The sequence below is a fragment of the Lotus japonicus genome, chromosome 6 (genome assembly GCF_012489685.1).
Source record: "Lotus japonicus ecotype B-129 chromosome 6, LjGifu_v1.2".
Taxonomy (NCBI): Eukaryota; Viridiplantae; Streptophyta; class Magnoliopsida; order Fabales; family Fabaceae; genus Lotus; species Lotus japonicus.
In genome coordinates, this window is record NC_080046.1 from 58,904,318 (window position 1) to 58,932,313 (window position 27,996).

The 27,996-nt window shown below is 38.0% G+C and overlaps 1 pseudogene; it reads right to left on the minus strand.

Moving 5' to 3' along the window:
• Positions 1-27,996, minus strand: part of LOC130722745 (peroxidase E5-like) — a 41,580-nt pseudogene that overhangs the window by 6,327 nt on the left and 7,257 nt on the right.

Sequence of the window (27,996 nt, forward strand, 5' to 3'; positions counted from 1 at the left end):
TTGGTGAATGATGCTGCCTCCTGCGTCGAGTCTCCATCCAAACCAGAAACGATGCAAACTCGATCGGAGAACCAACACTAGTCACAGAATCAAAATCAGAAAACCAGAGAATTGCCTAATCACAATCAGAGGTAACTTCATGCACAATCAATCCACGTGAATGGGAGTAGAAAGTTTTCGATTCCCCACAGACGGCGCCAAATGTTCTGGGAATGAACATTGAGAGAAGGTATAGTACCAAAGGGTAGAGAGATTGTGCTAGGGAGAGAGAGTAAGAGAGAGAATGCTGAATTTCATGTGTTATTTTATCAAATGAGCCCAAAGTCCCCTACACTTGATAACTACCTCCTATTTATAGAGCTTGGGTACTACCTATTGGGCCAATTGGGCCTCCAAGGTCAAGGCCCATCTGAAGGCCAGGGCCCCGCCTCAGGGCGGGATACATGCTGGGCGTTGCCCCCCTAGGGGCTCGCCCAGTCCATTGCCCTCACCACAACAGAAGCGATTTCTGCGGAAATCGCAAGGATGTCAGCGCATGAAACAGTGGCCGGACATGCTGCTTCCACCGCTTTTTTTATTTCATTGACATCTTTGAATCCCTTCAATATGTATATGTTTGGCTCTGCATCTCGCTCGCTATCTATCTTGGCCGTGTTGGCCAACAATACTGATGCATCGCAGCCCTGTCAGTCACAAACATAAAACATATTAATTGTTTAATATGAACAACAAAAATATATAATCAATCTCTTGTTTGAAAAAATTACCTGAATAAAGCAATCACTGAAGTGAAGCTTCATGAGTCTAGCACTGATGCGTGGATCAGTCTGAATGCTGGTGAGGATCACGCGATATACAATATCGCGCAACTGGGGCATGTTTCACTATAAAAATCTGGCCTCAGAGTGTCAACAGCAGCAGTCCCATTTGGGACTGAGACGACTGTGGCATGCAGTGAAGACCATAGTAGCAGCAACATCACCAGACGAAAGATAGTAGATGTCGGCATGTCGCACAATGAAGAGGGTGTGTTTCTTCGCTGTGGGTGACTCGGCGAGTGAAGAGGGGGAGCGGTCGGCGCAGCGATGCTTGAAGAGGGAGCGAGTGACACTGTGACTGCACATTAAAAATAATCATGTATCAGAAGAGTCGCCACTAATGTTTTTAGGGAGAACATCAGAGAACCCAAAATAAAAGAAACAAAACCTAGATTCGGGATTCGGTTACGTATAGGGCGTTAGCGCCCTACAACGTCCGTTAAGAAACGGTTACGTATGGTCAATTATGCAAGGTTTCCTAGCTTTCTAAATCATTTATTTTGCCCTTAAGAAAATGTCTTGTATTAAAAAAAAATATATTTACAAGTTGCTAGTGTAATGAGAAAATTATTCTACAAAGAAGAACAAAATTTAGATTCATTGTTTGGAGTGCCTGGCGGGAGTGACCTCGAACCTACGTATTCTCTATCAACAGAGAAAATCAAGGCTACATAGTTCTTGGTAAAAAAACATGAGTTAATTGTAATATTTTTTAGTTTTCAAAAGATTAATTCTTTTTTGAAAAAAGATTTGTGGCCCAAGGTTAACTCACCCACGATTTATGGCCGGGACGCTTTAGCCCAAGGTTTCATTTATGTACTTTGAAGAAGGAAGAAATCACCTTAACGGGTGGACTGGATTAGCTTGAGGGATTTATCAAGTGAACCAGGATAAAAATCCTTGTGTGCTTTTCTATCTCTTATCTTTAGCACTTAGTTCTCGAAAGATTTGTTAAAATCTTTAAGGTGGAAGTTTTATCTTGAAAACGTTATTCAAACCCCCCCTTTCTACCGTTTTTCATACCTTCAATCAAGATAGGAACTTGAGCAATCATCCAATCACACAGATGATCCCATTCTTCAGCAACAGAGTCAGGGTTCTCATGAAGGTCAGTGTGACCTTGCACATTGCGAACCATTAATGATGCTTCATAATTAAACACACTGATGCACTTAAGAAGGGAGCTGGGTTTGAGATATGTATAGGGAACAATGGAGAGATTGGTTTCAGGAGAAGTGGGATGATTACTGCTATTTGCTTCAGAAGCACCTTGAGGAGAACCAACATCTAGAGTTTGGACGTTTGATGTGTTGATCTCAGGGTTAGGCTGAGAGGTCTCAACCTCAGGGTTTGGAGATCTAACCGAGGAATGGTTAGAGACCGAGTTCTCTGGTTGAACATGTTCTGGTTGTGAGGGAAGTGCTGGTTGTACAGGAAGAAATGGAGGAGATGCTGCATTCAAGGGGACTATTGGAATAGGATGATCTGGATCAACTAGACATTCTGGTCTAGGTCCAGGATATTTCCTTGGGCTAGGAATGGTTTGATAGTACTCAGGAATAGCAGACTCTTTCTGTTTCGCAATTTGATCAAATTGGCGAATGGATTCAGAGTTATTTGAGGGTGAAGAGTCGGCAATATTTGTGGGAAAGGATACAGAGGGACAGGGAGTTGTGGTGTCTGTATCATTTGTTCTGCGAACTGGATGATCAGATGCTCTGAGGACAGAGTGATCAGAGGTTCTGGGTTCATGGTGAGATTGGTCAGAAATAATGGGTTCAGAGGCTTGAGGGTTATATTGAATGGTTATAGGTGAGGTAGGTTCAGAGGGTTTGAGAGTCTGAAGCATATTCCAAAGAGGTGCTTCTTCATCAGAGAGTTGGAAGAATGAAGATCTAGGTGAGGTAGTTGGAGAGGTGTGTTGGTCAGCTGGTTGAGACTCTTGAATGGGAGAGAGTGGGGTAGCAGTGCGATTTAGGAGGGCAGAAATGGGTAGTGCATCAAATGAGCTTAAATCATCATCAATAAATGAAACAGCAGACTTACTTGATGATTTCACTGCAGATCTAGTAACCCTGGCAGGAGCCTCAATTCTGGTTACCTCAACAGCTGGTTCCACACGAGTTGGCTTCTCCACAATTCTCACTTGCTTTTTCAACTTCTTTGGTGGAGGAGCATCATTATCATCACCATCAGATGGAGCATTTGGCTGAGAGGGTTCCTCATGTTTCCTCTTAGGCTTTTCATTCTTCTTCCTCTGATCAACACCATCAGAGGGATCAGTCTCTTCAGAGGATTCTTCTATAATTATTCTTCTCTTCTTCTTCTTCTTGGGAGGAGAATCAAATTCTGGAGCTGGAGGCAGGGTTCTGAAGAACTCATCCACATCTATTTCAAAACCTTGTTCCCTCAAATCAGCTAGATAGTGCAAGATGGCAACTGGATCATCAGCTTGGGACCATAGAGGGTAATCGGTCAGAGGGACTCTTCTCTGTCGGATTTCATCAGAGGTATCTTCATGAGCAGGTGCCACCTTTGTCTTAATCAATCCCATCTTTTTCATGGATGTGGAAGTGAATACATCACCAACAACGGTCGTCAGATCCTCTGTACAGCCTGCTTTAGTCAGATCTTCTATCAATTTGCTTTCCAGAAAGAGGTCTGAGAGCAATCTTCCAAAAGGAATGTATCTGATTGCAGACTTTGGAGAAGCAGTTGTTCTGGACTTCTTGATGCACTCTTTGAGATAAGAGAATATGAAGAAAGGAAGGCAGATCTTCTTGCGGTCCTGAATGAAGAAAAGCATCACTTTCTGACCGAAATTGATGTAATCTGAAGAGCTTCCCTTTGGCCTTTGATTGATGCAGTGTAGGAGAATCTTGTGCCAAATCCTCAGCTTAGGATGAAATTCTACCACTTTGCAATCACTTTTTCCTGGCTTCCAGTTTGTGTAGAGAGCTTGGTTAACAGCTTCTTTGGTCTTGGGTTTCACCTTTGATTCCGATAGTTGGAATCTGTAGCCTGTGCCGGTATTTTCACCCAGAAGATCAACAATTGATTTCTCCGTGATGATAATTCTTCTTCCAACAATGTAGGAGACTACTTGATTGTCATCACAGTCGGCATGTTTCCAAAATTCTTTTACTAATTTGACGTAGACTGGACCACGAAGCCTGTTGAAGTATTCTTCCCAGCCTTGAGCTCTTACTTCAGGACGAAGATTAAACCCGTTGGCAGCGATGTTGTCAAGATCAAATCTCCATTCAGCAAGAACCTGGAGTTCATCAGGAGAGTAGACACACGTAACAGCACAACCCCTTTGTGCAAGAGGAATCATCTGGCATGTAGCTTAAGCTTCTGGTTGATTTCGCTAAGTTGCGGAGCTCGATTGACCGGTGGCCTGACCCACCACCATGACAGGAAATCTCCTTCCGTCAACAGTTTCACCTCTGTTAGATTTCACCATCTCTGAAGCGGTTGAAGGTTTGGGTAGAAAGAGAGAGGATGAATGAAGAGAGAGAGAGAGATCGTGGGGATAAGGGTTTTGCAAACCGAAGAGAGAGAGAGAGAGAGAGTAAAACAATATGTGATGGAGAACGTGGGTGCTTAGTGGTTTTTGAAAATAACCGTTGTTGATTAAAAAGCAAAGTAAAATCAACGGTTAAAAATTAAAGACATCATAACAAATGGTTAATACACATATTACACGATGGAGAGAAGCACATCAACACTCATTACGACAGATTGTCAGCACGGGCACAAGGAACGATGTATCATAGCTACTGACACACGTTTACTGTCTCAGCTTCAGAGTAAGCACCAATGGGTACTTAACCTCTGATGGAGTTTCCTTCTGAACTAGACATCTTCTGATAAAGAAGTATCACAGTCAGAGGTTATGATCCATCTTCATGCTGGACAAAAGTCCATATTCAGATTTTTCAGAATGAAATTAAATCTATCCTCTGCTAAGGGCTTTGTAAAGATATCTTCCCATTGATGGTCAGTATCAACAAACTTCAGAAGAAGTACGCCCTTCTGAACATAATCTCTAATAAAATGATACTTTACCACAATGTGTTTTGCCCTTGAGTGTAAGATAGGATTCTTACTCAGTGAGATTGCAGCAGTATTATCACAATAAATTGGGATGTTGCTCTCAAGGATTTGATAATCCTCTAGCTGATGTTTCATCCAGAGAATCTGAGTGCTGCATATTGCTGCTGAGATATATTCTGCCTCTGCAGTGGATAGTGCAATGGTTAATTGCCTCTTGCTTGCCCATGAGACTAAGTTGCTTCCCAGAAATTGAGAATTTCCAGAAGTGCTTTTTCTCTCTGTTCTATCTCCTGCATAATCAGCATCACAGTAACCTGAAAGCTTATACTCTGATGTTTTCTTATACATCAAGCCAAGGTTAGTGGTACCTTTCAGATATCTCAGGATCCTCTTAACAGCAGTTAAGTGGGTTTCCCTAGGATCTGATTGGAAATGAGCACATAGATGAACACTAAACAGAATATCTGGCCTAGATGCAGTTAAGTATAGAAGTGATCCTATCATACCACGATAGAGCTTCTAACAAACTTTACCACTTGCATCTTCTTTCTCCAGGATGCATGCAGGATGCATTGGAGTCTTAGCAATTGTAGATTCTTTCATGTTGAACTTCTTCAGAAGTTCTTTAGTGTACTTGCTCTGATGGATGTACGTTCCTTCTGGTGTTTGATCAACTTGTATACCCAGAAAGTACTTGAGTTCTCCCATCATGCTCATTTCAAATTCAGCCTGCATCATCTCAGAAAACTCTTTACATAGAGATGGATTAGCAGATCCAAATATAATATCATCAACATAAATTTGCACAATTAAGATATCATCTTTGTAAGTTTTGCAAAAGAGAGTTGTATCTACTTTACCCCTTACAAACTCATTTTCCAGAAGGAATGAGCTCAGTCTCTCATACCATGCTCTGGGAGCTTGCTTCAGACCATAGAGAGATTTCTTCAATTTGAAAACATGGTCAGGGTTCTTCTCATCTTCAAAACCTGGAGGTTGATGAACATAGACTTCCTCTGAGATGTAACCATTTAGGAAGGCACTCTTAACATCCATCTGATGAAGAATTATGTTGTGATTCGCTGAGAATGAGATCAGTAGTCTGATAGCTTCCAGTCTTACTACCGGAGCAAACGTTTCAGTATAGTCTATTCCCTCTTGCTGACTGTAGCCTTGAGCAACTAGCCTTGCCTTGTTTCTGACTACATCTCCTTTCTCATTCAGCTTGTTTCTGAAAACCCATTTAGTTCCGATCACATGAACGCTTTGAGGTTTCTTCACTAGGCTCCAAACATCATTCTTGGAAAATTGATTCAGTTCTTCTTCCATAGCCAGAATCCAGTCCTTGTCTTGAAGAGCTTCATCAATTGACTTAGGTTCAATTAAGGACACCAGTCCTTTCAGACTGAGCAAGGTCTCTTCAGAGGGTCTGAAGGCTGATCTGGTTCTGACTGGTTCATCTTTGTTACCCAGAATCAATTCCTTAGGATGAGACGCAATGATTCTGCTCTTCTTCTGAGGTTGTGAATCAGAGGGACCAGCTTCTTCTGGTTCATCTTCCTCTGACTCAGCTTCCTCTGAAGCTTTGCCTTTGTCAGGAACATTTATACTTAAATCTGCAAACTTTTCAACTAGCTTTGACTAATCAGAGTCAAGCTTATCATCAAATATAGCATGAATAGATTCTTCAATAGTTTTAACATCAGTATTATAAAATCTGAAACCTTTAGATCGATCAGAGTAACCAAGTAATAGACATTTAAAAGACTTAGCATCAAACTTATGCAATCTATCCTTAGTGTTTAAAACATAGCAAACACAACCAAAATGATGAAAATAAGAAATGTTGGGTGTTATTTTCTTCCACAATTCATAATGAGTCTTATTCAGAATTGGTCTCACAGAGATTCTGTTCTGAATGTAACATGCTGTGTTTACTGCCTCTGCCCAAAAGTGCTTTGCCATGTCAGTTTCTTGGAGCATGGTTCTAGCCATCTCCTGAAGAGTTCTGTTCTTCCTCTCAACAACACCATTTTGTTGTGGAGTTCTAGGACAAGAGAAATCATGTGCAATTCCATAGGAATCAAACAGACTCTCAAACTTATCATTCTCAAACTCTCCACCATGGTCACTTCTGACACGCACAATCCTACAAGCCTTCTCGTTTTGCACTTGGGCTATGAAGGTAGAGAACACAAAATAAGACTCATCCTTGCGGGATAGAAATTTTACCCATGTCCAGCGGCTATAGTCGTCAACAATGACCATCCCATATCTTTTGCCACCTATAGACTCAGTTTTCACTGGTCCAAACAGGTCGATATGCAGAAGTTCCAACGGCATTGAGGTAGAGACAACATTCTTTGCCTTGAAAGGGACTTTTGTGAATTTTCCTTTCTGACATGCTTCACAGAGAGCATCTGAAGAGAACTTCAGAGCGGGTAAGCCCCTGACAAGATTGAGCTTACTCAGTTGAGAAATCTTTCTCATGCTGGCATGCCCTAACCGTCTATGCCATACCCATTGCTCCTCATTAACAGAAAGAAGGCACTTCACATTCTGAGATTCCAACTCTGATAATCTGATCTTATAAATGTTGTTCTTCCTCTTGCTGTTAAACAGAACAGAGCCATCGATCTGACTTACAGCCCTGCAAGACTTTTGATTGAAAATAACATCATAACCCTTGTCAGCTAATTGACTTATAGACAATAAGTTGTGAGTTAAGCCGTCTACCAATAAAACATTATCAATGCATGGACTAATATCAACACAAATAGTACCAGTACCAACAATTTTACCATTCTCATTGCCACCAAAGCCAACTTCGCCTCCAGGCTTAAGTTTTAGCTCTTGGAACATACGCCTTTCTCCCATCATGTGACGCGAGCATCCACTGTCCAGATACCATGATTGGTGTTTCAGTGGAGCTATCAAGGATATCTGCAACATAGATAATCTTATCCTTAGGTACCCACTTTCTGGGTCCTCTCTTGGTAGTTACCTCAGAGGTTCTGATCACCTTGGGTTTCTCAACATGATAGTGTAACGGAATTTTGGCATGATATTTAGACATGGAGAAAGTTCCCTTTCTGAGAGGGGGATAAGCGACTTTAACAGGTAATGGTTCAGGTAATATAGTACCAGATGGTACAAAACATTCATACAAGGATTTAGCCTTAGGCATAGGAGGCTCATTTCTATTGGGTCTAGAATAGCCAATGTCATGCATTCCATTTCTGCTTACGCCATAGATCATCAAAGCCATTAAGCTTCTATCTACGCTTTTAGCCAGGAATCTTTGAAATGATTTTTCATATTTAGATTCATTCTTACTATCAGAGGCATCACAAGCAACTACATCTTCTAACTTAGCAATCTGGTTCTTAAGCACAGAGTTGGAATTCACTAAAGCATGATTATTATTTTTCAATTCAGAAATAATTTTCTCATGTTCAGAAGGAGTCTTAGAAGCAGCAGAGAAATCCTTTTTCAACTTTTTATGCTTAGTCAATAAAGAGTTATACTTATCCATAATATCAGACAAGGCATGTTTTAGTTCAGAGGTTGAGAAAGAAGTGAATACCTCATTTTCATCGTATGAGTTAGGATCTTCTTCTGATGCTGAGTCAGAGTTAGTTGCATATTTTGACTCTGCTTCTTTGTCTTTGACAATAACCATGCGTCGAAGCCCAGAAAGAAACTTTCAATTCTGTCTTTCCAATATTCGAACCTTTGACCATCGAACATGGGAGGCTTTGCATTGTAACCATCTTTTTGCATTTCACTGGTGGCTGCCATTTGTTTTTCACACCGGCCCGGATCACTGAACACTGTTAGGTGTGGTAATCAGAACTTGCGCTCTGATACCAATTGAAGGTATGAAAAACGGTAGAAAGGGGAGGGGGTTTGAATAGCGTTTTCAGAATAAAACTTCCACCTTAAGATTTTATCAAATCTTTCGAGACACAAGTAAAGTGCTTAAGATAAGAGATGAGAAAAGCACACAAGGATTTTATCCTGGTTCACTTGATGAATCACTCAAGCTAGTCCAGTCCACCCGTGAAGGTGATTTCTTCCTTCTTAGAATGAAGGCAATTCACTAATCAGAGATTTGTTACAAATGCACTTGAAACCTACAAGTGACTAACAATACACTGACTTAGCTCACACTAAGATTCACTCTCTTAGTCTTCTCTAGGATCCGATCAACCTTGATCTCCTAAAGGTAAACTAAACAACTGTTTAAGAAATATTGTATACAAAGAAATTGCTTCTGAAAAGCTTGTAGTAAACACAATGAAGAAATAATGCTTAGAAGGTTTGAATATTGCTTGCGCGTATAAGTTTCTTCCAACAGCATCTTTCAGTCTTCAGCCTTTATATATACTCCAAGGATTAGGGTTTGAACATTACATGGGAATGCTACCGTTGGAGGGCAGATCTGGGATTTCCAGCTTCTGCTGTGGCTGAGTATGTTAGGTTAGGTCGTCAGGATAGTACATTTTCTTTTGTACTTTGGATAGTGACTTGACCTTTAACCTTGTTGACTTCTGATCAGAGGAATGCTTCGTGTTGGAACTTGTGAAGCTTGTTGATCAGAGTCAGAGGGAAGCATGGATCCTCTGACCGTTGTACCTTCTGATTCTGAACTCAGAGGAGAAGTACTTGGTCTTCAGAGCCATTTTTCTTCTGGACTTCAGAGTCTTCACTTTTCAGCTTCTGGATCTTCAGAGTCTTCTACACCATCAGAACTTCTGAGCTTCAGAGTGTCTGCACCTAGCAGAGCATCCTCATCACCACTATTTCTCTATCTCTTGTTCCTCTCTTCTCCTACTTGCTTACTCTTTATTCACAACACGTTATCAGCACGATAGTCTCTCCATAGTTCTTCATAAGTAAAAGGGTAAGTGCCACTTCCAGAGTAAGTACCACATCCATGTGGAAGGTTATAATTTAAAATTTTTTTTTTCTTCTTTCTTCTTCTCCTTCTTTGAATCATTTATCTATGAATCCAAAAGTACCAATTTTTGCATGAATCCTGAAGATTCATAGCCTTACAGTCCAGAAGTAATGTAATTGAATTATTTATGCATGAATCAGGAAGATTCATAGCCTTACAGTCCAGAAGTACTGTAATTGAATTATTTATGCATGAATCAGGAAGATTCAAGCACTGTAATTGAATTATTTATGCATGAATCAGGATGATTCATAGCCTTGCAGTCCAAAAGTATTGTAATTGAATTATTTATGCATGAATCAGGAAGATTCATAGCCTTACGGTCTAGAAGTACTGTATTTGAATTTGAATGAGGAATATTCATAGCTTTACAGTCCAGAAGCACTGGAATTGAATCATTATGAGCCTACGGTAGAAAATCACTTTTACGATGATTGGCTGAGATTCGTGATTCAATGCGAACTTGATATTGGTGATTTGTCCTCTGGAAAGATGCCGCCAACAACTATATTTGAAGATAATACTACATGCATTTCTCAATCAAAAGAAGGATACATCAAGGGAGATGAGACAAAGCAAATATCACTGAAGTTCTTCTTCACTCATGATCTACAAAAGAACGGTGATATAGACATCCAACAAATTCGTTCAAGTGAAAATTTAGCAGACTTATTTACGAAGGCTCTTCCAACTACAACATTTGAAAAGCTTGTGCAAAATATGGGAGTTCGTCGGCTCAAAGATCTCAATTGAAATGCATTGTACTCTTTTTTCCTTAACCGTGTTTTTTTCCCATTGGGTTTTTCATGGTAAGGTTTTTAATGAGGCAATGTACAAAGACAGACTATAGAATGATGTACTCTTTTTCCTTCACTAGGTTTTATCCCACTGGGTTTTCCTAGTAAGTTTTAATGAGGCACATTCTTAAAGGATGGTCATCCAAGGGGGAGTGTATGAATATTTGGATGCCCATCAGAGTTAAGTCCATGGGTCAGGCCCACATGTATACTTGTTCAACACTCCAAACCTAATAATATAAATAAAATGGAGTCTGCACCTAGCAGAGCATCCTCATCACCACTATTTCTCTATCTCTTGGTCCTCTCTTCTCCTACTTGTTTACTCGTTATTCACAACAATTTTCTAGTTTTATTAATTTTAGTATTAATTCCAGTCTGCTATCAAATGTCATGTTCTAGAAAGTTCCTTATAATTGAATGTTTCAACTTGTTGGCCATCCCTTAATTCTAGGGAGCTAGATTTTACTATAAATTGTAATCCCTCCGTTCCTATTTAACTGTCCGGACGAGAAGAAACACACATATTAAGGAGTGCAATTAATTTTGTTGGTTTTCATAAAATTAGTATTTGTTTTTCATTTTTACCTTTTAGATTGCATTTTATCTTTCTTCATTTATTGTTCTGATAAGGGTATTAGTTGTAAAAACATCAGTTAATGATCTCTTGAAATGCTAGATGAACAGTTAAATAGAAACAAATTATTTTTCTGAAAGAGGATAGATAAATAGGAAGAGAGGGAGTATTGTTTATATTGGAACAGAAATAACAAAAAATGAAGAAGGAAAAATTATTCTCTCATTGATTGAATTGATTTACATGATTACCCCTTTATCTCTTTGTGCCATAAGCCAAATGCTTTGTGAAGTATATAGCATCCCACACCTTTTTCACTGAGAACTCTATTGTTACGATCCCTTTACAAATACATAGGTGTACATTCCCTCAGCCTACTTGTTATCATCTTGATCAATATACATAGCATTGAATGTGTAAATAACAATGTAAAAATTACACGACCAGTGAACAAAATTTTAATTTTCTTTTATGAAGAAAAGAAAAAAGAAACTCGTACAAGTAACATGATAGTCTCATCATTTCATTAAAAATAGAAAGCATTGGAAACTGGCATCATATGGTTAGTGAAAATAGTGTGTGTTAACATCTTCTAAGCTTCGCCGATCCAACCCTTCCTTTCTCAGTACCAAAATCACATCTTCAAGCCTTTCAAAGTCAAGTTCTGACTTTATCAAACATTTCAAGTTAGGTTTTTTGAAGCCTTAATGTCTATTCGTTGAGAATATACATGTAGAGATTAATTCTTACTCCCTCCGGTCTTTTTTATAAGAAACACTTTGACAATTTTTTTTTGTACTTTTTATAAGAAATACTTTTATAAAATTAAGTCAAATAATCAATTTCAATGCAAAGAGACATATTCCCAATGCAAAAATTTAGAGGGAAATTGCAAGCACCCAATAGGCATGGTCAACCTTTATGGTAATTAGTGTGATTGTTCTTATAAAAAGGAAAAAATATCATTGGAATTAAACATAGTAGTTTATTTTATAAAAAATATATGTTTCCTTGGTTTGTGTGATTTGGTCAAGTTTTTCTTATAAAAAGGATCGGAGGGAGTATTAGGCACCCCACGATAAAAAAAAACAACAATCTTTTAAAGTCTCCTTCAAAATCACTCTATGACCCGTTATTATCTTTCTAATTTATTACATTAAATATTTTTGACTGAATTTATTGAATTGATATTTTTGTTGACTGAATTTATTGCATTGAATTTTCTTCTGTAATTCTTTTTGACCTGATTTATTGCATTATTTTGCTTGAGCCTGTTAAATAGCCTCTAAGAACTAGTGCATTTGTCTATCTTCCAACACAAAATGGCTGTCAAAATCAACTATCTGTTCTTTTTCTTTGCAATTATATGCATTGCTTCCGCTCTTGCTTCAGGTAACTAAAGCTTATAATACTATTTTATAAGTTTTGTTTTCCTCCTGTAAATTGAAAGCTTGAACTACAAAATACATCCGCGATATTATTTTTATGACAGTTTGTTTCAGTGTCCTATTTTTTATTTTTACTTTGTTCCCTTTTCACTTCAAATTTATCAATTATTCCAAAAGTAAGAAAGCATTTTTTATTTGTACGTATTGTTATTTCCGTCATGCGTACAGAGTTAAAAATAATATTAATCGATTTCATATTTAAGAATTTTAGTAAGAATATGTTTTCTCCTACGAATAATCATCAATCCACATGTAAACACATTCCACAACAATGATTTCTTTACTAGCTTTGTAAGATTATCAATGGGTACTTATGCGGTGATCAATAAATGAATTATTCGATTTTAGGATATTAGCCCATCATATACATATGTGATATGCAGTTTCTAATTATATTTTACTAATTGCAGAAGAAGTTGTTGGTCAAGTAACTCCAACTTGGATTGACGAAGATTGTTTCTTCGAATTTTTTCCAGGGTGCGATGATGCACGTTGTTATGGTCAATGTGCTACGACACGACCTTACAAGGGTGGTCAATGTGTCTGTGTTTCTTCTGATTGTAAACCTCGAAAGAAATGTTGTTGCCACAAGTAAATCTACAAACACATTCTGTATGATTGCAATAAAAACATAAGAAATAAATAAATAAATATATTACTTTGAATTTATATATGATTATTCTTATGAAGTTTCTTTACGTACTACATTTTTTGATAAATGATGGTGGTTCAGTTAAACTTGATCTCTTAGATATATATTTTTTTTCCCTTCATTTTTAAATTAGCTTACAAAATATAATTTCCATTGTCCTTCGTAAAGAATGATGTCAAGATATATTTCATAATTTCCTTGTTCAAGAGGTGGGATCTCGAGCTTGACAGAGCTGTTTGGGTTGACTAGAAAAGGGGATTTTGCCAGACCATCCTACAAGGACATATATGAGATGAGATATTAGTTTTGTTCAATGGACATATATGAAATTCTAATACGCTCTTATTCTTTTCAGCTAATTAAGATCTATATTTTTTCGGTGATTAACCTTTTGACTCTTTGGCCGAAACCCCGTTTGTCTAGACACCTCTATAATATTTTTCAACATGTTTTTTATGTTGAGTAAGTTTACGTTAATACATATGAAACTCTCATTTATCCATGTGATAATCTCATAAGTATGTTAATTAATAATAATGGATATCATTGTATTTGGTTTAAAGCTGTTTTAATTTACTTATCGAGGTCGTACCCGATGCAAATGTTTGATTTAAGAAAAACTGCAGTAACTAGGAAGTGATTCCTAGGTTGTTTCCCAAGGATTATCGTTTCAACAAAGATTCAAGAACGCACACACTCTGGCTGGGTTTAGGGTTCAGTTTCAGTAGACAAGTAAAAGATAATAAGCGGATTAACACAATCAAGTAAAACGGACAAATTCCTTTGTGCAGTATATCGCTACTCAATCATTGGTATAAAAAGATCAATTCTTTCTTATTAATTTCCTAGTTCGTGAGAATTAATTAACTAAGCGATAACTGATTCACAGATTCCTAAACTAAGCGATTAAGAATCGTTTACGACCTAACTTGAACTAAGCGAACATGCATCATCTTCTAGTTCTAAGTTACGGAATTAAGCAAACCTAAATCAGAAGTAGGGATGAAGAATATTAATTAAGAACGAATTCTACATTAAAGACTATACCTCAAGAGCGCGATATACGTTGCAAAGGAAGTCGATCCAAGGAAGTTAGCCTTTCATGGAATGGGCAAAATCAGCCATATTATTGGAGAAGAGAATAGAGATTAAAAGCATAAACCCTAGCAGAACTCTAATATTACTGAAAAAGAAATTGCATTAAAATAATAAAGTAGAAGGTAAATTGTTGTCTCAGCACCAATCCTTGAATAGAGCAGAGATCAAATACTAATATGGTAAATTCTGTGGTACCCTCAATTTTTTTTGGGTATGGTACCCCATTAGGTAATTATGTAGATTATTATCATGTTATTCAAGGTAAATACTATATCTTTAGATTTTACTTTACTTGTCAATTAACTTTATCTCATGAAATTCATTTTTTGATGAAAAATGTACGAATGGTGGAAACGAATAATGATAATGGAGATGCGCGTAAAATGACCATGGTTGATAGATGCACAGAGCTCAGAAAACACAACTTTCAAATCTCATGTGCCTAAGAATGGAACGCTGCATTACTACGATAGAACACAATCAAAATTTTAACCGGCATATGAGTCTTTATTGTTGAACCGACTCATTTTGGGTACCACACCTTAGTCTGGCTTAAGGTACCACAGCAAGCACCAAAAATCAAATACTAAAAGATAAAATCCTAAAGATAAGATCCTAAAATAACAAACTTAAATAAGTTGGAATCCTAAAGATAATTTATTCCGAAATTAAATCCTAATATAATCTAAAATACAATCTTCACTTCACCACAAATTTAATCTTCATTCCGCAATTCCCAAAATGCCCTTGCTGCCAAATATAACATGAAAATAATATTAAACTTAATTAGACCTCATAAAATAAATCCATTCCAAACAAAGTCAATTAAGCATAAAGAACCATCATCAATGGCAAATTAAGGTCCTGAAAACTGGCTAAAATATTGCTCATCAAACACCCCCACACTTAACCTTTTGCACTTCTTGGAAAAAATAAAGAATTAGGAGCATGAAAATAAATTTGCAACAAAAATGGAATCATGTATAAAATGCAATAGCCTAAAACATCACATACTCAAGAATGAATCCTAGGAAATGCAAAAAAGTGGGCAAAATCATTAATACAAGTAAAGAATCAAAGAGTCAATCAATCCATGAATATCATCCAAACATCCAAGCATGCAAAGTAACCAATCAAACCAAGATATTTGCCGCTAAGGAAAGGGAAGTTGGTCACTGCTACCCAAGGGAAACCGCCATACAAGGTTATTTTCAAATATGAGAAGCTATACGACTTCTGCTACAAGTGTCGAAGAATGGACCACATAGAGAAGGATTGCAAAGAGGTTGTGGTATCGGCGAATCAGAAAAAAATTTGTAGTTTGGCTTTGAGCCCCCGCCCCGGCGGTTGCTGCAACCCGTGATGGAGAAGTTAACCAGGGAAGTGCATAGAGGGACGAGCAGGGACAGTGGGAGAGAGCAGAATTCGAATGGGCCCGCCACGCCACAGGGAACAACATCCTGGAGGTGGGTCTCGTGAACAAGCAAGACATGATCAAGGGAGGAAGGGAAAAGAAGTGGCCACAGTATCTGTACAGGAGCAAGAAAATTCTAAAGATGATGAGGACCTACTTCATGAAGAATCAGGGGATAATTCATTTGCTGCAGCTTTGGAAAATTATGGAAAAGGAGAGGAAGACTTATTTAGCATTGGCACGGGAGAAAAAATATTAAAACTAGGGGTATTAAAATTGGAGGTGATGACCAAAGGGTTAGCTCAGAGAATAACACCAGGAAGAGATCAAGTGTCTACTCTTTGGCACCTGGTAGCACCAGTATGGGGTTCACACCCCCTTTGAAGAGACTTAATTCTGACTGTGGATTGGATATGGCTGGTGTTGTTGAGCAGCCATATCGTGGAACTTTCACGGGCTTGGGAACCTTGAGGCAGTACGAGCTATGCGTAAGCTCATCCACTCGGAAGCTCCCGATATTGCCTTCTTAATGGAGACTAGATTATATAATTCAGTGATGTTGACTCATCAGGGGGGTGGGTGGTTTATGTAATATTTTTCCTGTTCAGTGTGCGGGCAGAGGTAGATCTCGGGCAGGCGGCTTTTGCCTTTTTGGAGAGAAGAGGTAGAAGTTACAATTATAAATGCATAGTTAAATCATATTTTATTTACGGTGGTCCACCAGGACTATCCGACTGTTTCTATGCAGGTGATTGCAGTGTACGACTTTCCTGAGCATCAAAATAAAGTGAGAACCTGGGCTTTGATTATACGTCTTAAGCCAGCTACAGAGGTTCCGTGACTGTGTATTGGTGATTTTAATGATATTCTTTCCCCGTGTGACAAGCTTGGGGGATACCTGCCCGATCTTGTGCATCTCCAAGTGGCAACCCAAGCTTGTGTGGATTGTGGGCTTCAAAGGGTGGATTCCAAGGGGCATTCTTTTACTTGGACAAACAATAGAGTCAGTCCGGCTACTATTGCGGAACGTTTGGATTTTACTTTGGCAAATGATGCGTGGAAGGACTTACGGGCTGTTTCAATAGTGATCCATCTGTACAAGCTCCAGTCAGATCATAACCCAATTATGTTAAAATGTGGGGTTCGCAATGATACACGGAGACATAGGACCCGAATGTTTCGGTTTGAAGAGGTTTGGTTACAAAGTGGAGAGGAATGTGCTGAAATTATTCATGAGGTGTGGAGTAACCAGGAAAGTACAATCATGGAACGAATTGGAGAGGCTAGTCGAGCTTTGGACGTGTGGGGCAAGGCAAAGTTTGGTGATTTTCCTAAGCGCTTGTCAGATACTAAGGCCTCGCTCCAACGGTTGGGGCGTAGTGTCCAGACGGAGCAAGTACCTGCAACAACAAGAGAGGCCGAGAAAGAGATGGATGAGTAACTCAACCATGCGGAAATAATTTGGGGCCAGCGATCAATGTCTACGTGGCTCAGGAAAGGGGATCGGAACACCAGCTTTTTTCTTAAGAAGGCTACCCGAAGGCGCAAGAGGAACTAAATTGAAGAAATAATTGATGATGGAGGCACAAAATTTGACAGAGACGTGGACATTGCCAGAGTGTTGACAGACTACTTCTAGGATTTATTTGCTACCCCACACCCCTCTGGTGTTGTGGAAGTAGCTTCTTTGGTGGCTAACAGGGTGACAGATGCCACAAAACGGTCTTGATTGAACTTTTTACAAAGGAGGATGTGGAGGAAGTGCTTTTGCAACTGCATCCTTCAAAGGCTCCACGGGTACATGGCTTCCCAGCTTTATTTTATCAGAAATTATGGAATATCATTGGGGACGACGTGGCAAATTTTTGTCTACAGGTGCTCAACGGTTCAATTTCTCCAGGTATGATCAATCAAACTCTTTTAGTGCAAATTCCCAAGGTTAAGAAATCTGTTCGAGCTAATCAATTCAGGTCTATTAGTCTTTGAAACGTATTATTTAAAATTATCACCAAGACTATAGCAAATAGGATGAAGTTGATTTTGTCTGATTTAATTAGTGGGTCCCAAAGTGTGTTTGTGCCGCGTCGGTGGATCACAGATAACGCCTTACTTGCTTATGAATGTAGAAAAAAGTAACTGGTAAGAAAAAGGTGATGGCTCTTAAGCTTGAAATGTCGAAAGCGTATGATCGTGTTGAATGGCCTTTTTGCAGGAATTTTTTAGAGAAAATGGGCTTCCCACAATGTTGGGTTAATTTAATTATGAGTTGTGTGACTTGTGTGAATTTTTCTATTATGCTTAATGGAAACCCACAACCTATTTTCGCACCCAAGAGGACAGTGATACCCTTTATCGCACTACTCATTTATCCTTTGTGGTGAGACTTTCTCAGCTTTGATTAAGAGATCTATTGCTTCCTCAACCTTACATGTTATTAAATTTGCCAGATCTGCTCCGCTAATTTCCCACCTTTTGTTTGCAGATGACAGTATTCTTTTTGCCCGGGCTACTCTTGAGGAAGCAGAGTGTATTAAAAACATTCTGGCGACCTATGAGCGTGCCTCTGGGCAGATGATAAACTTGGATAAGTCCGTGCTTTCAGTTAGCCGAAATGTGCCAGAGTATTGTTTTCATGATTTGCAACAGTTGCTAGTAGTAAAGCCTGTAGAAAGTAATGAAAAATATCTGGGTCTTCCTACTATCATCGGTAGGTCTAAGACTCAAATTTTCAGGTTTGTCAAAGAAAGATTATGGAAGAAACTCAAAGGGTGGAAAGAGAAATATTTATCGAGGGCAGGGCGTGAGGTTCTTATAAAACCTGTGGCTCAGGGAATGCCATCATATGTTATGTCTTGTTTTATTCTTCCTGATGGTTTATGCCAGGAGATTGAAGGTATGATAGCAAGGTTCTTTTGGGGTGGTGATGCCTCTAAAAGAGGAATTCATTGGATGAAATGGGAAAAACTTGTCCGGCCCAAGATTGAGGGGGGTCTCGGCTTTAGAGACTTTAAATCTTTTAATCTTGCTCTAGTAGCAAAGAATAGGTGGCGAGTTTATTGTAATCGCTAGTCCCTCCTGAGTATGGTGTTCAAGGCTGTGTACTTCTCGGCTGCTGATGACCCTTGTTTAGTGGTGTTTTTAGGGTCATTTCTTTCTTTGTTTTGAGTTTTTTTGTTGAGTCTCATGTAGTGTTTCATGCATTTTTATCTTTCTTTGAGTGTTTACTTCGTTTTGGTAATTTTGTAGTTTTATAGGGAGTTTTCTTGCATTTTAAGTAAGTTTAGGACTTGCATGGTTTTATTGTGTTAATTGAAGGATCTCTTGTGCTAATAAGCTCTTTGAGCTTCTGGAATTTTGCTTGGCTTGTTGGTAAGTTTGCAGATCAGAAACTGAAGGTGAAAGAAGGCCAAGAAGCATGGAATTGAAGGAGGACTTAAAGAGGCTTGAAAGAGGAGTTACAAGCGGAGGATGTGGAGGAAGTGCTTTTGCAACTGCATCCTTCAAAGGCTCCACGGGTACATGGCTTCCCAGCTTTATTTTATCAGAAATTATGGAATATCATTGGGGACAACGTGGCAAAGTTTTGTCTACAGGTGCTCAACGGCTCAGGTTCTGGAAGAGGCTCTTGAGGGAAATCATACAGCTTCATCTCCCAGGAGTGGATCGTCGTCGTTATCTTCACGACCATCTACCCCCCCCCCCCAAATAAACACATAAACAAATAATGCAAGGGTCAGGTCAACAGAAACAACAACATATTCAACAGCAGAAAGCACATAATGTATTTTAATGAGTCTTTTATGGGTATAATAAGTCAGTTAGTCAGTGTACTAGCGGAATCTCACATCACACAACCCACCAAACCTTCCTTGGCCAATCACATACATCCGCAGATGTACAAATCACGTGAAGCTGCAATACTTCACAAAAATCTTATGGTGACCGCAGTCAACCAAACACACGTGGAGCCGCAATGATCCACAAAATTCTCCCTCGCGTGCAAGCTACCGTTTTCTCTAACGGAACCGTCGTTCTCATGGCCCATAGTCTTCACTAGACCTATGTCCAATTAAATTACATTTCCACTTTTTACTTGCAAGCGAGTTATTTCTCTTTCTCTTATATTGAGGCTCTAAGTCAAGTCTTCCTAGAGTCTTTATTTCTCTTCACAAAACTAAAGGTAGCAACACAACATTCACATTGCACAAAAGGGAATTACAACTAGGTGAGCGACCCTTTTGTACAAAAAACCAATCAACAGTGTGAAATCATTTAAGAATAGCCATATACATAAAATCATGCATATTATGTCACAACAGCATCACAAGGCAAGTATCAAGGCTCATGAAATCAAGCTCAACAGCATATAACTCACAGCATCTCCTAAACACATGTTCCTAACAAAACTTCAAACATTTTCGCAACTCAACATATTGACAGCAGAAACAACTTTCACAAAAACAGAGCCACGGAATGCATCTTTCAACCAAAAATCACGTATGATGCTTTTCTGGAAAGCTATTTTAAATATCTACAACTCTCTAGTTAAAATAATTTTCATTTGCGCCCCATAATTAGGTGATATTACTCCTTAAAGTTTCTGTCCGACACAGGGAAAAACAGCAGGTATGACAGTTACCCAAAACGACCTACAACACACAATACTAGACCAAAATTTATGATCTTTATATGCCTGGAAAGCTCTTTCGAAGATCTACAATTTGTATGTTAATCATTTCTTTATTTGGAGACCATAAACAAGTGAAAATAGGACCTGAAGTTTACTGTCCAGCACAGAAATCTGACAGAGAATGCGCGCACTTGCCATCAATTTCGTTTTAGCCATTCTACTCTAAGGGTTCTAAGTCATCTACCAGCATCAAATATAGTAACATGTTCACAGTGTAACCCAATATCACATGGAAAAAGTCCAACACACATCGCATATTCAAAACCTCAAGCACATCAATCAAGTTCATACATAAAATCATGTCAAAGCATGACAATATGGCCTAGACATGCTACCCAAGTCCTAGGACCAGCCCTTACCTTGATTAAGAGTGAAGAAATCAAAAGTTGGGTGATGAAGAAGGGATCAAAAGCTGCTGTCCAAGACCCTCTCTTCATGGGCTTGGGTTTCTTTTCTTTTCTCTTGAGCCCGCTCCAAGTCAAACCCTTGACCCAATAACTTAAGCACTTAATCAGATCTGAATCTAATTAAAAACTTAAGCCCTCTTAAGTAATTTCATAATCAAATTCGGAATTAGAAGAAAACAAACTAATTTACTCGCTGGTACTGTACAGCCGGAACCACCGTCGCTTAAACGCGAATATCTCGAGCTACAGAGGTCGGAATGACCTGATTCCACTTCGAGAATTTTCTTAACTTAAAGTGCTACAACTCTCATGAAGGAAGTTTTCCCAACCGAGGTCGTTAAGACCCTCTAAAAATCCACACAAGTTGACAGCTATAATCTGTCAATTTACAAACTTGGCCAAAAACCTCATTTTTATCAATTTTTCTCAAAAACGATACAAAATGAATTTAGGGCCTTACAATAAATAAATATATATATATATATATATTTTCTAATGCAGATTTAATATTAAATAGGGTTAAGGGTCATATTAGTCCCTGTGTTTGTAAAAATGTTTGATTTTGGTCTCTCAGTTAAAAAACCGTCACTAACTGTATTATAAACCGCCACTAACTGTAAAAAAAACCGCCACTAATCATCATATTTTTGCTAAGGGACCAAAATCAAACACTTTAACAAACACGGGGACTAATATGACCCTTAACCCTAATAAATATGTATTCAAAGTTAATAAAAAACAAAATCTTTAATTTTTTTTATATATGCTTTTTGTTTTGCCACTGAATCCGTAATAGTCTCTCAGTCCTTCTCACTCATATGTCAAGTACTTTCTGTTATCAATGAACTGATATGTGACATGTTTTTTAATTACCAGGAGGTCAGTCATATACCATGAACAGGGACTGTGTTGTTTGATAATCCTGACAAACTTATTTGGAATACATGCAGCATAAGACTGTAAGGATTGAAGCAAGACAAAAGTTTAAATGAAAAGATACCAATTTTTAAGGAATTTACTAATGAAAGAGATTCATTGAAGAAATATAACAAATACATATGTCAAAGAAAGCGATATAAGCCCAAGTGCAAACCTGGTCAGGATCATGACAGACAAACAATTTGTAAACTAGTTTTCTATTTAGGGTAGCTGAAAGAGGGAATCTCATTGGGAAGAAATCAGTTGAATATGATTGGCTATGGAAATTGTATAAAAGAATCACTGACTTATCAATTTGAGTGTGAAATATTAGCTATGACCAAGTCTATTAATTTTGGTTTTAGTTTGATCAAAAAGAGTTTGCTAAACCATATATAAGTACAATAACCACACAGATCAAACCCATAATGAGCATAGGCCAAACAATTATTGACAGATAAATTTGTGTTTTAATCTACCGTCACCTTTTTTCTTATTTCATTATGATATAATTGAATACTTTTAAAATTTTCAAGAATCATTTTAGTCAACTTTTGAACTTTAAATCTTATTATAACTATGTTGACCCGTCAAGTCTTCTTTCCGACCATACACATTTCACGAAAAATCACTCACCCACCGTCCATTTTATTCTTACACTCAATCATTTCTCTCTCAACTTGTAAGAACCTCTTTCTCTCTCTTCCCACTATGGACCGCGGCGTCAAAGCCTTCTTGGCTGTCATCGGTAGCTTCACTCAGTCATTTTACTTATAAATTATTCAACACTCGCATTTTACTTATAAATTATTTAACACTCGCATTTCACTTATAAATTATTCAACACTCACATTTTCGGTCATTGTGTGAATTTTTAAAAAGTTTTCACTCACACTTGAATTCTAACACCGGGTGAATGAATAATGAAGGGTCGTAGAGTGGCAAAACAATGCAGTGTACTTGAATTTTAACCTCAATACCCAATAAGATTGGGCTCCTTTCCCATTTTTCTCTTGGTCAGCCCAATAAAAAAAGAATACTGGCAGGGTTTTCCCTTCAGTTAGGGTTCAGTTCAAGTTCATAAATCTTTTGAGCCAAAAAAACAAAAACTCAGAAATCATAAATGGCTTCTATGTTCTGCAACTCAGCGTTGAGGGTAGCTTCCAGGTCCCTCACAAATCGAATTGATTAAAAAGTTTGTAAGAAGTAATGAAAAATCTGGTAAAATCTGGTTTAGGGCTTATTTAGTTGTCATTAGTGGCTTATTGTGTTTAGGATTGTTAGTGTCTATAAATAGCCATAGCCATAGCAGAAAGCTGTGTGTAGAGAGAAGACAATTCTGATGCAGCACTACATTATTGCTTCCACTGTAGTGGCATGGGACAACTCATTTTCTTTATGAGTGTAGGGTGACGAGGGAAGTGTATTATTGGGTGCCTTTAGCTATTACTCCCTCCGGTCCTATTTATAAGCAACAAAAAAAAATTCACATAGTTTAAGAAATGTAGTTAAACTAGATAAAATACATTAAATATGTCTTGAATCAAAATAAACTTCCAAAATTACCCTTTATTATTAGTGTTGGAAAGTGAAAAAGAGAGAGAAAAAAGTGGAGATTGTTGGGGTTGATTGCAATGTAAGTCCCACATTGCTAATGAAGGAGAAAAAAGATCAAGTTATGCATCTTGGAGAAGTCCCACATCGCTTAGATTAGTGAGGGGTGGGAGGGTTTAAGACTATATATAGGGATCTCAGGCTCCTTGTTTCAACACACCAAAACACCAAAGATGTAGCACCTGAAAACACTTTAAGTTTATATTTGTGTTTCCTTTTTCTCTTATGCTCTTGTTTTAGAGTATTGTGAGATGTAGTTCAAATATTTACTTTGGAGAGTGTGGGTGTACTGGGGTTATGGGGTGGTTGAGAGTGAAGTCTATGTGTTGTAACAATTTTCACATAGTGTTTATTCTCTGGTTGTCGGTTTTGACAACGGTCGTGGTTTTTTCTCCGGTTTTGGAGTTTCCACGTTATATTCTTGTGTTGTTGATTGCGCTCCTGTTTTACTTTACTTCTTCAGCTGTGTTATTTCCTAACAGTATTCACTAACTTTCTACCTTATGTATTGAGGGCTAAGGCCTTTTAGGTAACTTTGGCTTAGTTCCAATGCCCTAGTGTTTCCTGCTGTATTGCCCACTGGGCTTTGGGCCCTAAACCGGCCTGTTTTTAATATACCAAGTACCTTTGACAACAAAAAATAGACACGTGCGTCTGTTGTAAAAGTAAGAGAACAGAAATAATAGAAAATTCAATTCCCCTCCAATCTTATCTTCTCTCAGTTGCTGAACCATTATTGTGTGGTATTCCTCAAAGGCTCTAACATAGGTTTAGTGGGGCATCACTTTATAGTTTATGGGCTCTTGTTGGAGAATATACTTTGAGGCTTAATGGGGCATGCGAGAGAGATTGATATATGGAGATGTTTCCCAGATAGCATTTCTGATTGATTGGGGGATAAAGCACGTTTTGATAACAGTTTGAATTGATCCTTGTTAACAAAGGCTTTTGTTAGAGTAGAGTTTATACTAGATCGGTTGTAATTTATTTCTTTTGTTTTTTGTGGTCTATTCCTTTGATTTGTATTCACATCTTAATTCTTTTATATTTGGATTTAGTACCCTTGTGCTGAATTTTTATACAATTTTTTGGCTTTTCAAAAAAGAAACCTTACCTGTATGGCTGTACGTACACATACCTTAATAAACATTGTTTATATTTGGATTTACATATACACAGGTTAATTAACAACTTATGAGTTTACAAGTATAGTTAGATATTTACGACTCTAATTAGTTAAATATAGTTAATAAAGTTTACCATGATTAGATAGTAGGTCCAGTTAATGAAACTCTTTCTCATTCAGCAAAAACTACGACTATATTATAGATTTTTGCCACTGTTAAGTTAAGTTAATCTCTCAGACTCTCACGCATCACCACTATTGTAGCCTCAGTTGTGTTAGTTATAATGACCATTCTTGACATGGCAGCTCCTTCCCCAACCTCCACCGTGTTCAACAAACCGAGAGTAGAAAAGTAAAAATTGGCTTCTCGGTTGTCTCCACTATCTTTTCTTAATTGTATATACATGATAATTATATGCATGTGTCATGTGTGTATTTATGAATTGATTAATTCTAGCGTTTGTGTAAGTAAATTAAACCAAGGATCCATCAATTTGTGACACGTTCGTGTTTACTTCATTAGCCGGCCAAGTTTTATGTTTTATTCCTTTTTTTTTTACTGCCAATGATCGCCGTATAGAATTTTTTTTTTGCAAATAAAAGTTAATTTATTTAATTGATAGAGACTTGAAAACAATTCTTTCAAGTGAACAAATTGTACAAACACCCAAACTGATATAATTAGTTCCAACCAACATTATGAAAAACCTTGTAACATATTTTTTTTTTGGTCAAAACCTTGTAACATATTAAGGACCATGACAGACACCTTTGGATATGTCTCAGGGTCGTGCAACCCTTTAGCCAAAAAAGGCTGATGCCTAAGGCCTAAGAAAAAAATAAGGCCCAATAAAAGATTTTGTTAAAAAGGACCAACATATGCACCCACTGCACTGATACTCCAGAATCACCCACGCCAGCATTAGCTTACTGCCACATAATAAAATAGGGTCTTGCTCTTGAGTCGGTGGTCAAATCCCCAATAGATCAAAGTCTTCAATGCAAAATACCACCAATTATTGATTGACTAACACCCATCAACCAAAATCAACCAAAATCTTATGCAAAAGAACCCCCATTCTTTTACCGCCAACTCTTCATGTGTTTTTAACTTTTTATTTCCTTCTTTATTTATTATTGACTCATGGAATTTATCTAAAAAACAACTTTTATCATTATTTGATAGTATTACTCCTGGGCATTTTGCTCAACACAAATAAGTCTGAGGGTCATGTTCCCTACAGGATACAACGCCAGTTCAAGTGTGGAGGAACCCGCCCTCATTTGTTTATGCATCACTGTTCTTAGATACTATTAGTTTTTCTTTGTCGTTAATTTTCCTCCTGTAACCAAAAAAAAGAAAAAGAAAAAAAGAGATATAGGGTAGGAAAAGAAAACAAATACAAGAAGAGAAAATGAGTAGAAATTGAATAGAAGAGAAAATTGGGTGCAAATATTTCAAGAACTCTTTAAATAATTAGTCGTAAAATTTGGGTGATTCTTTTATCGCCAACATCCACACCACATATTTTTCTCACAACTCTCTACCACCACCACCACCACCGTCACTAGCACCATATCCATCGCCACCGCCCACCATCATCGCGAACACCCATTGCTACTACCATGGTGCCACTGCCACCACCACCGCCAAAACAATGTGATTGCCACCACTACTACCGTTGTCATAGGTAACATTCACCTCTACCTCCTCTACACTCTTCCCACCACCACCACCACGTAATGCCAGTAGAAGATGCCTTATAACAATGACTATTATGAATTTACAAAGTTGTAAATAAATTTTTTAAGACCCAAAGGTGAAAACCACTAAGTAGATTCATAAAAAGTTAAAAACTAATTTAGATTTTTAAAATTTTCGAATATAAAACAAAACCCTAAAAAAGCACATATTATTCTTCTACCACCTATACTAGTGTTACATAATAGCAGGTTTTGAAAAGAATAATAAATTGGCTTAATCCAGTTTTTGGTCCCCAACCTTTGCCATAAATATGGTTTTAGTCCCTCGCCGAGCAAAGGTAGGTATTGATCCCCAGTTTTTTGCAAAATAGTTGGCTTTGGTCCTTTCGGCCGGTTGGGTCAACGCCGGAGCTCTGCCATCTAATGTGTCCCTTGTCGTGTCAATTAATGAGCTTACGTGGCTTTTCTTTTTCTTTTTCATTTAAATTCTAAAAAAAATCATAATTAAAACCCTTTAATCCATTCTTCCTAATTAATCTTTAACCTAATTACTAATTAAAAATATTCATAAAAAATAAAAAATTAAACACACTAATTTTTTTTTTGAAATTAAATGTAACACACTAATTAGTCGTGCTTGGACATGACTACTCCAAGAACCTTGTCTTCTCCGTCTCGCTTGATTTGACTATTCTTCTTTAGCTTAGCTTTTTTTTTTGGCTTAATTGCAACTTTGGTCCTCGACGTTTACCAATGCCACGATTTTGGTCCCCCCACCTAATTTAATTACGTGGATGGTCCCTGACGTTGTAGGTCGTGTGCAACGTTAGTCCTACCGTTTATTTCTTAATAGAGGAGGCTTACGTGGACGTCCAGTTGGAGAGAGAAAGGAGATATGAGGAGAGAGGGAAGCACGTGAGTATCACGTGACCCTTATCTGAACTCATTATACCCAAACCCCTGACTTCCCTGGAACGAAGAAGGTAACGCGATTTAGATCCCTAGGGTTTCAGATTTGGGTATAATGGGTTCATATAAGGTTCATGTGAGTTCACGTGATACTCACGTGCTTCCCTCTCTCCTCAGATCTCCTTTTTCTCTCAAACTAGACGTCCACGTAAGCCTCCTCCATTAAGAAATAAACGGTAGGACTAACGTTGCACACGGCCTGCAACGTCGGGGACCATCAATGTAATTAAATTAGGTGGGGGACTAAAATCGTGGCTTTGGTAAACGTCGGAGACCAAAGTTGTAATTAAGCCTTTTTTTTTTGTCAAATTCTTTAGCTTAGCTAGTCTAGTGTTTTTTACTGGAATTTTCCTTTCAAGTTGTCGTTAGCCCCTGGGCCATCTCCTTGTCCTGCGTGACCTATTTTCTGAGGTTGGATCTCCTTGTGGCATTTGGGCCATGTGCCTTTGTTCTTTTGCAGCCCGCTGTGTTTTTTTATTGAAATGCATGTGAATCTCACAAACTCACATTTACTATGTGGTGAATTGGATCATTTTTTTATTTTTTATTTTTGGGTGTATATGTGTGTGAATATTTTAGACCTCTTGGCCCAGTATGTTTAGTGATACTGTGATAGTGTGTGAATCTGCCAATGCTTTGCGTGTGTGTGGGTAATTCAGGGTTAATATGTGTGTATATTTGTCTATTTGTAATGGGCTTAGAAAAATCAATGAGTTAGTCACGGTTAGTTCTTTTCCCTATC